Here is a 16,101-nt window from a genome sequence, read left to right as displayed (position 1 = left end):
GGGACATTTATATGCTGCAAAGAATTCAATAAAGGAAAGAAATATATTTTAAACATCTAAGTATAATGCATTATTTCTAAGATGAGAATTGCATTAAGAATAAGCACATATTTCTGGATATGCTGGTGCATGTTTTTGATCCTAGAATTCTTGGGAAGCAGAGGCAGGAGAATCTTTATGAGTTCCAGGGCAGCCAAACTACATAGTGAGATGCTGTCTCTAGGAAGAAGAGAGGGAGGAGGAGGGAGCAGCATATATTAGACCTGAGAGCTTGATGGTTCTTTGAAGCTGTTGCCTTTTCAAACCAAATGACTCATCCACCAAGAGGTCCTTTTGTTACCAGATCAATCTCACTCTATTGTTAATACAGCCAAGCTGGATGATTAAAATGTTGCATTGAGAGGAGCCTGTTTCCCTGTTCTCATACTCAGTTTCATGAAATATCATCCACCCACATGTGCTCGAATCTATGCAAATAGACCCATCCATATATTTGAATTTTAAAAGGTGATTGAATTTTGGGTGTGAGGTTTTAAGTTTTTGTGGAATGATGTCATGTAAGCTACAGCAATAAGCGTGTTAAAAAAAAACTAGATAGGGAAAAGCAATGTATATAGTGGTTAATATTCTCACTTTGGGGACTGGAGAGATGGCCCGGTGGTTAAGAATACTGGCTGCTTGCACCAAAGGGGTCAAGGACACCACGAGAAGACTCACACAATCAACTAACCTGGACTCCTAGGAGCTCACAGAGACTGAACTGACAACCAGAGAGCCTGCATGGGACTCACCTAGGCCCTCTGCATGTATGTTACAGTTGTATAGCTTGGTCCTCTTGTGGGACTCCTAACAGTGGGATCAGGGCCTGTCTCTGATTCTTTTTCTGACTCTTTTACTTTTAGGCTTTTAGGAACCTATTCATCATATTGAGTCTCCTTGTCCAGCCTTAATACTTGGGAAGGTGCTTAGTCTTATTGTAACTCATATGCCATGTTTTGTTTATATCCATGGGAGGCCTATCTTTTCCTGGATGGAGATGAAAGAGGAGGGGATTGGAGGGGATATGAGAGGAAATGGGGGAGAAGGACTGGGAGGAAAGGATGGGAGGAGGCTATGACCAGAATGTAAAATAAATAGATGAATAAATAAAAGAACACTAGCTGCTCTTCCAGAGGACTTTAAGTTCAATTCCAAGCACTCACATGACAGCTCACAACTGCCTATAACTGCAGCCCCAGGGAATCCTATGCCCTCTGAGGGCCTCTAAGGGCAACACACACACACACACACACACACACACACACACACACACACACACAAACACACGGTGTAGAGACATACATGCACGTAAAACACCCATACACATAAAACAATAAGTATTTAAAATCTGGCTTTTTAGCAATAAATATTTAAAATCTGGCTTTTTAACCTAATGGTTCAAACCCTGGTTCCTGCCTCTTAGTTGGCTGTGTAAAGTTTGATTTCTTATTATAAAATAGGAATATTAGCATTCTGAGGAATTGGGCAAGATTTACTTGTAAGGACAGTGTATGTAAATTAGGGATTATTCTTTCTTTTTTAGTATATTGTGGAGTTTTTTTTTTTTTTTTTTTTTTTTTTTGCAGGGGTCGGGGCTTGTTGTTGAGAAAGAGTCTCACTGTGGAGTCCTAACTAGTCTGAAACTCACTATGTAGATCAGGTTGGACTTGAACTCACAAAGACCTGCTCTGCCTCTGCCTCCCAAATCCTGAGATTAAAGGTATGTACCACCACATCTGGCTTGCATTAGGGATAAAATTCTTAGTTATGAGTGACAGAATTCTTTACTAAATAGTGGCTTCAGCAGACCAGAGGGTAACATTTTCACATTCACCAAAAAGCTTAAAGATCAATGGTCACTAGCATTGCTTAAAGATCAGAGCTGAAATTAGGATTAGGAGGTGTGGCCTTGTTGGAGGAACTATGTCACTTGAACAGACATCCAGCTAGCTCTCTTAGCACCCTGTTTGTGGTTTCTCAGCTGCTGCTCCAGTCACCTGTCACCTGCTGCTTCCACTCTGCCATCATGGACTGTAACTCTCTGGAACTGTAAATCCAAAAGAAACCCTTCTATATATTGCCTTGGTCATAGTGTTTTATCACAGCAATAGGAAAGTGACTAACACACTCCAGGAGCTGGTTTTCTCCATCTACTGTGTGTGTCACGGGGAATAGCTCAGATCCTCCAGGATTAGTGAAAGGCACACTCAACCTACTGAGCCATCTCATTGGCTCAAGCATGGGGAATTGTGTGTGTGTGTGTGTGTGTGTGTGTGTGTGTGTGTGTATGGGGGTTATAGATAGATCTATTTGTGAGATATTCTATTTGTGTCCACATCTGAAGCCAGATTTCAGTCACATGGGTCTACACAGAGGCAAGGGTGTTAGTATTCAGGCACCTGTATGGCCCTGTCCTTGGAGTTCTGACAGGATACACCCTCAGCTGCAGCCACTAAGAGCACTACCAGTGCCTACTCACTATGTTCCCTTTTAAAGGGGCCCTGCCCACCTCCCATCTCTCTCTCTCTCTCTCTCTCTCTCTCTCTCTCTCTCTCTCTCTCTCTGTGCTTCTCTTTCCTCTCTCCCACTGCTCCTGTCCCTAGAGGCCACTCTCCCCCCTCCCCTTTCCGCTTTCTATGACCCCTTCCCCTAATAAAAAAACGCTTCACCAGAACTCTGTCTCATGGCATCTTTCTCCCACGTGCCACTTTTTGTTTTAAACTACAACAAAGGGAAGCTAAAATTACAACAAAGGGGAGCTAAAAACATACTCAGAATAAGCAATTGTTACCAGAAGCATTTCTATGCCTTGGAAGGGGAGCAGTGATCTTCGGAGTTACGGTTGTCAGTGGCACAATAGAAGCCCACAGTGAAGCAAGGATGGTGGCAAACTCCTGTAATGCCAGCACTTGGAAGGCAGAGGGAGAATCACCCAAAACTTGAGGCCAGATTAGTTTATACAGCAAGTTCCAGGCCAACAAGGACTGAATAGTGAAACCCTGTCTTTGAAAACTACATTGAGTAAATTAAGACAATCACAGAAAAGACAAATATCATGCTTTTTTTCATTTGTGGTTCCTAGATTTTTATGTAGGTGAATAAAGTCATGCGCATACACACATATATAACCTAATTGAAAGGTACCAACAGGAGTGGAGGGGTGAGAAAGGGGACAGTAGCAGCATATGAGGAGTATATACTTGACATACACTATATACATGTAGAAAACTTAAAGATAAAAAAATACTAAAAATCAGAAAAATTAAGCTAGATGGTGGTGGTGCACGCCTTTAATCCCAGCACTCAGAAGGCAGAGGCAGATGGATCTCTGTAAATTCGGCACCAGCCTGGTCTAGTGATCGAGTTCCAAGACAGCCAGGGCTACACAAAAAAATAAACCCTGTCTCAAAGCTATATAAATAAAATAAAATTACAGAAATAAAGAATACTAAACTTCTCAACAGTCAGCAGTAATTAGTTCTCTGGAGCTATATGAACAGTTTCTAAAACTTCAAAACAGAAAGTCATAATCTGAACTCATTCAAAACCCCATCTGCAGGTGGCCATTCCAAAGGTCCTTCCAAGAAGAGTCACTTGGCACCCACACTAGTTATGTCTGTTAATCACAGGTTTGTAGGCAGAGTTTTCTGTCTAAACCATCAATCAGTTCTGTCCTGCCAGCCTTTCCCCAAATAACTGACATAGAGACTTAATATTAATTATAAATGCTTGGCTGATAGCTCAGGCTTATTACTAGCTAGCTCTTACTACTTAAAGTAACCCATTCATACTAATCTACATTCTGCCAAGTGGTGTTATCTCTCTTTCATCTTGCACCTCCTATTTTCTCTCCTTGTCCCTTTGACTCCACCCTTTTTCCCAGTGTCCTTAGTCTGGTTTTCCTGCCTAACCTTATCCTGTCCATCTATTGGCCAGTCAGCTTCTGTATTAAACCAATCACAATGACATATGTTCACACAGTGTACAGGAATATTCCACATAGGTTGACTGTCTAGCAAGTATTTATGCATCAAGAATCAGACTAAAGTTAATAGCACATGGTTGCTGACCCCTAAGAATCCATAGCCAGGTGCCACATAAATTTGTCTTGTTGAAGACAAGGACAGAATATGCTACCAGCCAGGCCCTACTACAAAATACACAAAGAATGCAATGGCACCTGGAGAATACTAACTAGCCTTTAAAAGGAAGGAATTCTGATACAAGCCACAATATGAGTGAGCCTGAGGACACACACACACACACACACAAATAAAAACATGATTCCTTCTGTGGGGGCTCTGGAGTGGTCAGACTCATTAACATAGAAAGTAGAAAAGCAGGGCCATCGAGATGGCTCAGCAGGGAAAGGTGCGAGCTGCTAAGCATGGTGACATGCGTTCAATCCCTGGGTCCCACATGATAGAAGGAGAGAATCGACTCCCATAGGTTGTCTTCTGACCTTCACACATGCCCCATGGCACCTGTATGCATGTGTACACACCAATAAATAAGTAAGCATAACTTTTTTAAAAAGGAAGGAGAAAGGTATCTTCCATGGCTGGTTGGGTGGGCAGTTGCTTAGAGTACAGAGCGGCATTTTCCCAAGATGAAGTGTTCAGAAGATGAATGGCAGTAATAATAGAAGGCAACATGGATGGATTTAAAGAAGCTGAACATGTAAATGACTAAGCAATAAATTCAACCACAATTTTTTACTTGGGGGGAGCTACTTGGATTTGGAATAGTCTCCAAAATAGAAGCCATCTGTCTTTTTTGTTCATTCATTTTTGTTGTTGCTGTTTTGAGAGTAGCTCACTGTATAGCACAGACTGGCTGCAAACTCTGCATCCCCATCTCAGCCTCCTGAGTGCTGGGATTATCGGTGTGCACCACCACACCCAGCCCAAACCTGACCTCTTTAATTCTTCTAATGTATAACAGCATTTTGTCTGATAAATTTAATAAATGCACCAAATTTTTATAGACTCTATTAAGATTTTAAGGTTAACAAGGCAAACAGAATTAATGCTAAGACATAAAAACAAAACTTTTCTTCAATTATTTCCAAAGAAGTTACTTTTTAAAAAATATCTCCATAGATGCACCTTGCATTGAAAGTCAGTTTTCATTTTCCTAGCTTGATGTTCAGTTTCCCTAGGAAAAGGCACTTTAGAATGCATCTCGAGGGTGAGCCAAGAAGCTTTGCGTTCCAATGCACCATTGGGGTTGTAGCTACGTGTCAGGCAGCATTGATGAGTAGTTTCAAAATGACTCCTATCCTAGCAGGTCTTCATGGGGACAGCCCGTGACACATCAAGAAAGTTACACTGTAGTTGTGGTGGCATAGGACAGAGATGGGAGAGACAGAAAGGAAAGAATGGAGAAGGGGCGAAAAGGGGGAAGGAGAAAGAGAGAAAGGAGGAAGGGAAGGGAAGGAAAATTCTATAGCCAGGGCTGGGAATGTGTTCTCCTGTAGAGTGATTACCTAGCATGCAAAAGGTCCCCAGCACTGAGAAAAAAAAAATGAAAAAGAGGTTCCAGCACTCGGGTGGCAAAGGCAGACAGATCTCTGAGGCCAGCCTGGTCTACAGAATGAATTCCAAGATAGCCAGAGCTAAACAGAGAAACACTATCTCAAAAAGAAAAGAAAAGAAAAGAAAAGAAAGAAGGAAAAGAAAAGGAGGGGAGGGACACACACACACACACACACACACACACACACACACACACACACACACACACACACCAGAAGGAGGCTGCATACACACAGAGGCCGCAGTTGTAGAGCTGCAGCCATAAGCATCAAGGACTGCTGATAGCCACCAGAAGTTAGAGAAGGACTCTCTTTGAAGCCCCATGCCCTGCAACAAACACCTCCTCTCCAAACAGCCAAGGCAACACAATAGATTCCTGTTGCTTGAAGGCAAATAACAAAAGCAAAGACAAAGGCTGTCCTGTGTCCTTCGTACATACTCTTCCATATGTCCTGCTCCACATTTTTAGTGATTTCTCCATTTTCCATGGTCTTCATTGCAAAGAAAGTTTCTGTGGCCTCTCTTCTTCCCCCACCTCTACCTTTCAAGAGGCAATACTTCTTTTTTAAGATGACCCTTTCCCGACCCCCATCAGTCCCCAAATCAACAGGCCATTATTTTCTGTTTCCACCTGCCCTTGGGTTAAATACAAATGCCTGTTATGTTAACAGAAAAGAAGACGATGAGAATGGAACTGCAAGAAAGTTTGCCTAATTTGTAAAATAAAATGAGTTTCGATTTCAGCAGCTTATGTATTATTCTTGTGAGGACTAGGTTTACATCGATCATCTTTTTTTCCTGGCAGTCAAGTGTGGAATATGGTGGAGCGAGAAATGTAATTGTGTAGACATAAAAAATTGCATCTCGATACCCATCATCGGGACACTTTTCTCAAGATGCTATCTGGGTGTCCTTCAGAGCAATAACGATACCAATTGAGAACATAACGGGAGCAAGTTAAGTGTTATGCCTCGTTTACGTGTGGCAAGCCTAATGTGCTTCGGAGCACGGCTATTGCTCATGACATAAGGTTCTGTCAGAAAGACTGGAAACACTTCAAGACCATTAAAATAAAATGCCCACCATTCCTGCTGCTCAAATATTCTTCAACTTCTAATTTAAGGCACCAACACCTAAGAATGTAATTGTGTTATTCTCTCTGATAGCTGGAATCTATCTAAGCCAAATGCCTAGGAATTATGGACTATTGGGGCTACAGGAGTCCAGAAGACAAATGAGGTGGGTAAAACGTGTTATTTTTGTACTGGCTCATTCAGCATTTGGGCTCTGTTACCATTTATGTGTTAAAATACATTCAAAGACGAAAGTGTCTGAGTGTCTTTCCTAGGCGCAATTGGAGAAGAGGTTAGGGAAATGGACAAACCACCTCAAGATGGAAACTCAGGGACTAGAGAGAAGAAAGACTCACACACCTCTACTTACAATTAGTTTCCACACTGAACTTTCTAATTGTCCTTTTTTAAAAAAAATAATCTGGGAGTTGTCACCTTAATAAAGGAGTCCCTTGCAACTCAAACTTTCTCACCTGCTCTCCCTGATTAGCCAGTGAGAGCAGCTGAGAAAGGGCACCCTGGATCAGAAAAGGGTGACTTTAAAGGCAAACGATGGACAAGGCGATGCCTGCCACCCACCCACCCCACCCCATCTCATGGGAAAACCATTTCTGTTTAATGCCTGCCTCAGGAGAGGTACACTTTAAATTCAGGTACCCCATAGGCACACCAGGACTTTGACTGGGACATGGTGCCAATTCAAATCATCATATAGTAGGAGAATGGGGGAAAAATCCCAAATCAGTTTCTATTCTTTAATAGAAAGCAATACTATAGTTTAAATTAGCAAGGCGCTGCTGAACCCTCATTTAAAATGTGTTTGCACTGACATCCCAAGAAAAGGGATTTTTTTCTTCTTTAATTGCACTGTCAGTGTGGAATGCTTTCACTTCAAACTGTTCTGAGGTAGACCTTTTTAATAGAAAGTGACGATTTAAATTGCCATGATAGCAGCAGAAATGGCGCTTAAAGTCATTACTAAACTGAAGTCGCAGTTGGCTCCTGACCAGTTTGTTAAAGCTGAGAAAAGGTGTTGGGGGGAGGGAGGAAAGGAATGAACTGGTGAATCATTAATTCCTTTTGTATCCATTGTAATAACATCAGCTATGATGAAGTCATCTGGCTCCCAGTGGATATAATGTACGTTTCTATTGAATTCCACATTATTCCATTCTAACGTTTGCCCTGACTAATGCTGACTACTGAGGAATTGTTCCGGTCATGGGCACTTACTTCTCTGCAGTGACTTTGTTTTCTTGTCTTCACTCCCAGGGTGCAAAGAGAGGAACTGTGGCTTCCATTTGCTGGTTGGAGTTCCAAAGTGCCTTTTTTTTACTCGTCCTAGAATTCCTCAGAGTTGCCTGGCAGCCCCTGCAGGTGACTTTCACTAGCTTTCCAGGAGTGCCATCTGCAGACTGAATTTGTCCTGGAAGCTGAGGTCAAGGCTGCCTGAGGGAGGCCACTGCTCAAACCCAACTGGTTTACCAAAGCAACTGATCTGCCAAACCAGTGTGGCAGCATGGAGAGGAGGGGCAGTGGATGGTATACTGCTTCTGTGAGCATGGAGAACAGCTCATCAGGGGGGCAAGGTTGACTTTTGAACATTGGGGATACAGGGAGAGATGGTGCAGAAGTTTGGAAGGATGACTGATGTACAGACAAGCCTGGAAGTTGGGGCCCATCGAGGCAACTTTCATTGTTTCTCACACATTTGTTTTGGAATTGTCTCTGGGAATATACTCCTTAAAAGGATATTAATCATTTGATTTTCATGAAATAATAGTAGGTAAGCTAGATTATAGGGTTATCCTTTTAAAACTACACTGCACATAATGGAGAGATAGCTCAGTCCGTAGGTGTCCAGAGCCCACATTAAAAACAATGCTAGCCATAGTGCCACACTTGTAATCCCAGTCCAGGAGAGGTAGGGACAGAACCTATGAGCCACTCTTGCCAGCCCATCTAGTCTAATTGCTGAGTTCCTGTCTTCAAGGAGATACTGTCCCCAAAGATGACACACTTGGACACACATGAATGAATTTTAAAAATATACACTGCAGTGGGGCATGGTGTTACATGCCTATAATCTCAACACTCAGAGCCTGGGATAGGAGGAATGCAAGTTTAAGGCCAGATCAACCTACATGGTGAACTCCAGTTTGGACCATTCGATGAGATCCTTAATAAAATTAAATAAATATATATAAATATACACTGCACACTGGGCATTGGTGGCGCACGCCTTTAGTCCCAGCACTCGGGAGGCAGAGGCAGGCGGATCTCTGTGAGTTCGAGGCCAGCCTGGTCTCCAGAGAGAGTGCCAGGATAGGCTCCAAAGCTACACAGAGAAACCCTGTCTCGAAAAAACAAAAACAAAAACAAAAAAACAAATATACACTGCACATATCTTTGTTATGTAAAAAATGCTTCCAAAAGCTAATGATGTTAATCAGACTTAGTTTAGGGAAACATACTTTGCAATTTAAATTTTGAATATAGTGGTGGGCTGGTGAGTGGCTCAGCAGGGAAATGCATTTGGTAAGCAAGCCTAGTGACCTGAATTCAACCCTTGGAACCTGCATAAAAGAGGAAGGAGATGACCAACTCCACAAAATTGTCCTCTAACCTCTACACATACGCACAGGCAATGTGCAAACGCACATGCATATACACACATCATTTCCACACACATGCACGATAATAATACTTTTCTGTTTGGGTTTTTTGAAAGAAGGTTTCTATGTGTAGCCGTGGCTGTCCTGGAACTTGTTCTGTGATTATGCTGGTCCCAGACTTAGAGATCTGCCTGACTCTGCCTCCTGAATGATGGGAGTAAAGGTGTGCAATAACAGTACCTTTTAAATATAAATAAAAGATTAGCATTAGGTTAGGGTTTCTGAATTGTTGCCTGGGGTCATGTAATTTAAAGATGTTGGGAATGACTCTCCACCCATCAAAATTTCCCTAAAATTACATAATACAATTTCTGAAATTTTCCATCATTCAGAAGCAGAGGCAGCATTGGTAACTTCCTGGGGAACAACAATAGGATCTTCTGGAGTACTTGGGAATGGGTTACAGAGGCACCAAGAAAATTCTTTGTTGTTGTTATTGTTTGTTGAGACAGGGTCTTCTGTATCGCAGACTGGCCTGAAACTTGCTACATAGCTGAGAATATCCTTAAACTTCTGAACCTCGTGTCTCCTGCTCCCAAGGGCTGGAGCTGCCAGCATGCACTGGCACACCCAGCTTATGTCTTCTTTGTGTTTCTTTTCCCTTCTTAGTGAACTCTCTCTACTTGTTTGCCTGTTTCCTGACTGTTGCACCCATGCCCTGCCCCTTTGTGTGTGTGTGTGTGTTTTGGTGGTGGGTTGTATTATTGTTGTTGTTGTTATTATTATTATTATTATTATTATTATTATTATTGTAGTTCTAGAAACAGAACTCTGGGTATTGCCAACACTAGGCACTTTATCTTTTTATCTTTATCTTTTTTTTTGGTGGGGATGCGGGGATGTGGTCATGTGTGTGCAGATGTTCATGCACATGTGTGCACATTTATGTAGGAATCAGAGGTCGACCTCTGGGGTTATTCCTCAGAAGCCACCCACCCTGTTTAAGGCAATCAATGTTTTTCATTGGCCTGGAACTCACCAAATAGTCTAAGCAGTCTGGTTGGTGAGCCCCAAGGGTCTCTCTGCCTTCATCTCCCCATCTTGGAATGACAAACATGGCTCCACCCCCTCTGGCTTTTTATGAGGGTGCTGGAGATGAAACTCAAATCCTCATGCTCAGACAGCAAGCACTTCACCAGCTGAGCCATCTCCCCAACCATCTTCTTTTGCTTCCTTTGGTTTGGTTTCAGACAGCTCCTCACTGTGTAGTCCTGGCTGGCCTGGAACTCCCTATGTAGACTAAGCTGGCCTCAAACTCAGAGATCTGCCTGCCTCTGCCTCCCAAGTGCTGATTCTAAAGGTGTGCGCCACTTACACTGTTTTGTTTTGAGACAGTCTCAAGTCACTCAGGGCTGCCTCAAACTTGTTATGTAGTAGAAACTGACCTTGAACTCCTAATCCTCCAGAGTGCTAGTATTATAGACATGTACTACCACGTTTATCTTCATGTATGAATTGCTGTGTGTTTGTATAACCATGAAATTTTAAAGGTGCTGATTTATTTGAAATAGTTACTCACCAACTCTTTATGCCTCGTTCTGACAAATCTCATCCCCTTGAACCAAAAATAATGGCAAATGAGATGGGAGAGGATTGCAGAAAACTGTGCTGTTGATTCATAATTGTTAGGTACGTATTTGCTTAAAGCCTTGCATAAAGGGGACAGCATGGACAGTCATTGTCATACAATGCTGACTCTGGGCCAGGAAGCGAGCAATAAGTGACATCTCCCATAATCTGTGTCCACAAAATCTTATACACAATGAGTGCTCGAAGAGCACCATTCATGTTAGCGAAAAGGTAAAACCTAATGGATTGATGGAAATGATAAACTATGGCGTAGCCTTACAGTGGTCATAAGTAGGAATGGAATAGTGACGCGTGCTATAATGTGGTCAGGCTGAAAACAGTATGCTAAAATGAAAGGCCAGACCAAAAACAAACAAACAAAAAAATGTTCCATTGAATGTCGACTATAAGCAGATACGTACAGACAGAAAGCAAACTGAGGGCTGGTTGGGGCTTAGAAGGACAGGGGTAGAGTGCCTGAGTGGGTGAAAACTAAAGGATGAAGGCTTTCTTCCTTTTTGTTTGTCTGTGCATCCCTGACTGGCCTACAACTCACTCCGTAGACCAGGCTGATCTCGAACTCAGTCAGAGACCCCCCTGCCTCTGCCTCCCATTATTAAAAGCATGCACCATCACCACCTGGGCCAGAGTTTCTTTACAAGATTATTTAGATGTTCAAACTTGACCATCGTGAACATAAAAACAAACAAACAAACAAAACATCGGATTGTACTCTTCAAATGGGTGAAATGTTTTAATTGTGTTTCTTTTTGGTTGTTTATTTATTTTTCTTCTTGTACTAAGGAATGCACCCTGGGTTCTGCATGTGTGAGGCAAGCTCTCAGCCACTGAGCTCTCTCTCCCTCTCTCTCTCTCTCTCTCTCTCTCTCTCTCTCTCTCTCTCTCTCTCTTTCTCCCTTTCTCTCTCTCTCTTGTCTCTCTCCTCTCTCGTGTGTGTGTGTGTGTGTGTGTGTGTGTGTGTGTGTGTGTGTGTGTGTATGTATGTATGTAATGTGTGGAGGTCATAGGAGAAGCTACATGATGTATACTATAGAAGTCTTAAACGTAAACTTTATCCCTATAGAAAGAACATCATTCTCCATTGCTCCCACACCTTCCTCAGTGAGACAGGGTCTCTCAGTCAAACCAGAACTCACAGATATGACTAGGGCAGCATGCTCTGAAGATGCCTGGTCTGTACACTCTGAGGTTGGAATTACAGGAAATTCCAGGTGAGCTGCTACACTCACTCAGCATTCTAATGGGTTCTAGGAATCCAAACTCTTGTCCTCCAGCTTGTGTGTTGAGTGATCTAACCACTGAGCAGTCTCCACAGCCCACTGAGGTCAGGAATGGTGTCACATCACATCTTTCTTCCTTTCTTTCTTTCTTTCTTTTTGATTTTTCGAGACAGGGTTTCTCTGTGGCTTTGGAGGCTGTCCTGGAGCTCGCTCTTGTAGACCAGGCTGGTCCCGAACTCACAGAGATCCGCCTGCCTCTGCCTCCCGAGTGCTGGGATTAAAGGCGTGCGCCACCACCACCCGGTGTAGTGTCACATCTTTAATCATCCATCATATCCATAATGAGAGAAGGGGCCAGGTAAAACACTTTAAATAAAGGTTGCTTTCTGTCAGACACATAGTGAGAATTTTGATGTAATCAGGACTTTTCAGAAAGATAGCACCAATGGAGAGGCAGAGGAAGTGGGGAGGAGAGGATGACAGGACAGGAAGGAGGGAGAGAAAAGAGGAGAGAGAAGGGTTTGTGCAATGTGCAGAGGGGGGTTGCAGGGGTGGCTAGTGGGAAACCTGCAGGCCAGGGTGTTCCTGACATGCTCTCGATATCTGAACATGTTCTGCAGCAGTCCCTTCTTCAGGGACTGCTCATTTTTTTTGTCCTCAAGACCTTTGACTGATTCTGTTCCCAGTTGGCTGAGAAGGTGATGTTGGAGAAAGCCAATCTCAGAAAGCAAGCAAGAGCCACGGAAACCAACGTTTCCAAAGGACAGATCCCTGCAGAGAGTAGCCAGTGCCCAACCCTTGAGTGGAAAGTACACCAGGAACCTTGCTAACGCAAGCAGAACTCCATGGGGCAGAGCGTGAAGGGCTTTGTTTCATTCTGTGGATCCCCACTCCCCTCCCGGTGCTGAGGCTAAAACTCAAGGCTTTGCCCATACTGGGAAAGCACTGTACTACCTAGCTACAGCCCTTATAGGTGTTTGTTTGCTTGTTTGCATTTAGGTAGGGTCTCGCTAGCACTCATCCTCCATAGTGCTGATCTGAAGGACTGCGGTGTTATTCCGAACAAAATGGGGAAGGCAGTTTGAATAAAGAAATGGCATGGTACATTTTAACAAAATTATTGGCCACTATATTGAGGAACTTCAGGGCCTTTGAGATGGCTCAGTGAGTAAAGGCACTTGCCACCAAGACTAATAACCTAAATCCAATCCCTGGGACCGGAGGCTTGTTCTCTAACCTCTGCATATGCACTGTGGCTAACACACACACACACACACACACACACACACACACACACACATAAAAGTAAAGGAAATTGTGAGAGAATGAACCACAGGTAGGCAAGGACAGAATCAAAGACCGTTTGTATTCCAGGTGAGAGGCAAGGGTGGCTTGTGAGAAGCACAGCAGTCAAAGGTAGAGAGGAGTGTCACTAAGTCACTGAATTTATTTATAGCTTGAGGATGGGACCAAGATTTGCTGACAGATGTGTGGGCTACGAGAGAAATGTGAGTCTTGTGTGGTTTCGGGCAGTTTTGACAGAGGAATTGGGGCAGAATCTGCTCAGGACAGTTCATGAGAGAATAGAAGCACAAAAATTAGAGATCATGAACAAAAGAAAAGATCAAGAGTGTTAAACATAGAAGCAGTAGCAGCCCACGCATGTGCGGATGGGGATGGCCCAGTAGAGGAGCACATCTGTGATTCAGGAGAGAGGAAAGGATTGCCACAGCCTGGTCCTCGAGGGGGGATGGGATTCAGCACACAAGCACAGGCACAGCTCCTTGCCACCGCATATATAAGTCATTCATCTTTGTTAAGTAGTAAACAAGGCCAAGGTCAGCTGAATGAATGCAGCTGAAAGAAGAGAGGTGCAAAGTTTGTTCGGGGGAGAGAGAGAGAGAAACAACAGCCTCGACTTTGGAACTTTACCTGAGTTTGTAGCTGGGCAAGCTCTTTATTAAAGGCTTCCTTCCATTCCCAGTAAAACTCATGTGCCTCCCAAAACAGAGGTAGAGGCAGACAAGACCCCCAGATGTTTGCAGTTAGGCAGGATGTATACTACAAGAGACAATGGTTGCAGGATACAAGTAATTGGCCACGTTGCCCAGAAGTGGACCCCACTATGAGGTTTGTCAGTACCTCCAGGAAGCATTAGATCAGTGGTTCTCGACATATAGGCTGTGACTCTTTTGTGGGGGAGGTGTCAAACAACCCTTTCACAGGGATTGCCTAAGACCTTCTGTATATCAGATATTTACATTAGGATTCATAATGGTAGCGAAATTACAGTTATGGAGTAGCAACAAAAATAATGTTATGGTTGGAGTCACCACAATATGAGGAACTGTATTAAAGGGTTGCAGCATTGGGAAGGTTGAGAATCACTGCAGGAGAGGAAGGAACTTACCCCCATGTTGTTCATTTGCTTCCTTCAAATGGAAAAGGATATACGGAAATTCAGTTTGCCAGAAGAAACATTTGTTTGCAGAGTGTCCATTACTTACTTTTTTATTGCTGTGACCAAAAGACCTGGCAGAAACAAGGGGAGAAAGGTTTACTTAGGCTTGTGTTTTTAAGATATTTCAGTCTATTGTGGTGGGAGAAAAAAAAAAAAAACGTGTTTTGGTTACTTTTCTGTTGCTGTGATAAAACGCCATGACTAAAGCAATTTAGGGGAAAAGTTTATCTGGGTTTATGGCTCCAGAGGTTAGGACTCCATCGTGGTGGGAAAGGCCTGTGACAGGAGGAACTGAATGCTGAGAGCCTACATCTTGAACCTCAAGCACAATGCAGAGAGAGCAAACTAGAAGTAGGTGAGAATTTTTACTCTAAAAGCCTGCCCCCAGTAACATACTATCTGTTAAACTTCCCCAAACAATGCCACCAAGTGGGAACCAAGTGTTCAAATACAAGAGCCTGTGGGGACATTCTTATTCAAACCACTACAACACAATTATAAAAGTCTGCGGCAGAGGCTGTGTTCATGGTCAGGACCAGGAAACAGAGAGCACAGAACAGAACCAGGGCTGAACATAACCTTAAAAGTCTCACTTCTAATGACCTGCCAGCTGGGTCCACAGGTTTTCAAAACAGTGTCATTACCTGGGGAACAAGTGTTGAAACACGAGGTTTTGAGGGAACATCTCAGATTCGAACCATCACAGCTCCCCAATCTCTGAATGGATGTTCCAGCTCCTCTATCAAAATGGAATGACTATGTTTGATGTGGTACGCATCTTTAATCCCAGCACTCAGGAGACGCAGGGGAATCGCTGTGAGTTCGAGGCCAGCCCATACTACATAACAGGTTCTAGGCCAGCCAGGGCTGCACAGAGAAACTCTGTCTCAAAAACAAACAAACAACTTTAGGGTTAGTATGGCAGTATGGTGGTTCGATGCAAATGCCATCCATGGACGGTGGCTTTCAAGAGTGCCCTGCCCCCTGTGACATCTGTTTCACCTGGGAAATTGGCCCTACCCAAAACCTACTGTTACGATTTGAATGTGCTCCCTCAAAAATTCATATTGAGGCCAGGCATGGTGGTGTGTGCCTGTAATTGGGAGGCTGAGGAAAAAGATCACAAGTTCAAGACCCTATCTCAAAAAGGGGGATGGGCAGGGAAATGGAGAAAACCACTTGCTGGCAACTTGAATTTGGTCTCCAGAGCCCGCATATAAGTTGAAGGAGAGAATCAACTCCACAAAGTTGTCCTCTGATTTGTACACACTGTGGTGTATGTGCGCGCGCGCGCACACACACACACACACACACACACACACACACACACACACGCACGCACACACACACACACATACACACACTATTAAAAAGAAGAAGAAAAGGGAAAGAACAGAAAGAAGAACAGGAGAATTATAAACTAGCCTGGATCATTTAGTGGGACCCTGTAGGGAGTAATCCTCTAAACAGTACCTCTAAATAGGATTACTCCCTACAGGACCCTAT

This window comes from Cricetulus griseus, chromosome X (genome assembly GCF_003668045.3).
Source record: "Cricetulus griseus strain 17A/GY chromosome X, alternate assembly CriGri-PICRH-1.0, whole genome shotgun sequence".
In the NCBI taxonomy this organism is placed as follows: Eukaryota; Metazoa; Chordata; class Mammalia; order Rodentia; family Cricetidae; genus Cricetulus; species Cricetulus griseus.
Note: the sequence above shows the minus strand (reverse complement) of the source record.